We start from the raw sequence: 2,322 nt of genomic DNA on the forward strand, positions 1-2,322 counted from the left end.
CCAGAAGAGCCAGGGTTGCCCCAGGGCTTCAGGGAACTCTGCTGTCTCCCGCCCTTGAGTGTGTCTCTATTGTAGTTAACACACACAGAATCTGGCACTGGAGGCCATGAGACCCAGCCTCACCTCGGTGGGGCAGACCCCTCCGCAGCACCCTCCACAGCTGGCGTTATGAGCCCTGCTCACTTCCCCTCAGGGGTGGGGACGCTGTGGCCACACCGTTACGTCCCCTGGCAGAATAAAAAAGATGGAAAATGCCTCGGGCTGGTAAGGATGATGGCAGTCTCACACTCTGCTGATGGGAATATAAACTGGTAGACCAATAGCTATCAAAATTTAAAAACCCAGGCATGGTGGCTCACGCCTGTAATCCCAGTGACTGGGGAGGCTGAGGCGAGAGGATCCCTTGAAGCCAGGAGTTTGAGACCAGGCTGGACAGCAGAGTGAGACCCCATCTCTACAAAAAAAAAAGAAACTCAAAATGTGTAAACCCTCACATACACAGACACGATGGTGCATGTGCACAAAGCGATACGTTCAAGCATGCTCCAGGCAGCACGGCTGGTAGCCACAGATCACCGTGAACAACTCAGATGTCTGGCTGCAGGACAGTGACTGCGCGCATCAGGAAAATCCATACCAAACAGCCAGTTTTAAAAGATGAGACAGATACATCTTTAATTGCAGAAGAAAAACATATCAGATGTATGAAGCATAAAAGCAAGTCACAGATTAATATATATAATACAATTGCACTTACTGGCTTAAGAAAAAAAGACGTAAATGTAAAACTCCTCAGTTATACCTTAACACATGGGAGAGTTAGGAGAACAATCTTTTTATCTGTCAATCATGATCACACAAAAAGCCAGAAGATGGTACGAAACATCAGCTTTCCCACTGAATGGCCCTCAGTGCCCTCAGAATCAGCCTCAGATGGCCATCCAGGGCTCTCTTCTCCGCCTGGTTCCCTCCCACCTCTCTCCTGCCCGGGTGCCCCTCCACCTGCTCTCCCTTCAGGAGGCAGAAAAGGCCATGAGAGCCCCAAGGTGCCAAGGGGCAGCTAGTGGTCCCCAGCTCATTCCCAGGGTCCTGGCTGTTCTCTGAAGGAGGAATTTTAGGTTGTTCCTCAGAGCAGCGCATCTCAAAGACACACAGGGATGCCTTTTGGCACGCAGACAGCCTCTCATAACAGGACTGTGCTGGAGCATTCGGCCACCTGAGTCTCTGTGGATATATTCAGTTTCATAGAAAACTGTCCCTGACAGCTTAAGAGGAACAAGAAAGAACAATGCGGGTGACAGTAATTTCACCCAGCTATATGGTGTGTGTCTGTCCGTGTGTGTTTGTATCACACATATATACACACACATACGGTGTCTTTTTCTGTATCTATATATAAATGCATAGAGAAAGATCTAGAAGGACACATACAAAATTGTCACAGCAGTGGGGGCAGGGAGCAGTGATAAACAAGGGTGTTTGTAACTATGTGTTGTTTTATGTTTCATTGAAACAAACATGCATTGCTGAATTACATCCGGTAAGTAATTAGAACAACTATTTGAAATATAAAAACAAGGTTCTTTTTTTTTTTTTGAGATGGACTCTTTCTTTATCTCCCAGGCTGGAGTGCAGTGGCGCAATCTAGGCTCACTGCAGCCTCTGCCTCCCGGGCTCAAGCGATTCTCCTGCCTCATCCGAGTAGCTGGGATTACAGGCACACACCACCAGGCCTGGCTAACTTTTTTGTATTTTTAGTAGAGACGGGGTTTGGCCATGTTGCCCAGGCTGGTCTCGATAAGGTCCTATTTTTTACATCTTTTTCTTAAACTGAAACCTGCCTCCCTGGGCCCTCCACACTGGGCTCTCCTCCACCCTTTGAGCCCCACAGTGCCTGCCCTTGCCCATGTGAGGCCCGTCCATTCCAAAGCCTTCTCCTCTCCTGCACCCTTGGAACTGCCCCACACAGGCCCTCCCCACAACCATCCTGATGGGTTGCCGGGGAGCCCCGCATTCACTCAATAACAGCATCCGGTAAGCGGCAGGCCCTGAGCCAGCTGCTGGTGCACAGAAGTGAACCCACTCTGAGGGGCTCAAACACATGAACCATCAGCCTCCAGCGTAAGGCCCGTGTGGGATTGGTGCTGTCATTCCATGAGCTTTGGCAAGTGTGTAATGACATGTATCCACCATCATACATCATACAGAGGATGTACACCACACAGAACTTTTTAATGGTAAGGAATGAAACATGTTTATAGACTGAGCGACATGTCTAGTGGAGTCAATGTCAAGTGGAGAAGGAGGGAAAGAAAAGGAGAG

Source organism: Mandrillus leucophaeus, unplaced genomic scaffold (assembly GCF_000951045.1).
Source record: "Mandrillus leucophaeus isolate KB7577 unplaced genomic scaffold, Mleu.le_1.0 Scaffold342, whole genome shotgun sequence".
Classification (NCBI taxonomy): domain Eukaryota; kingdom Metazoa; phylum Chordata; class Mammalia; order Primates; family Cercopithecidae; genus Mandrillus; species Mandrillus leucophaeus.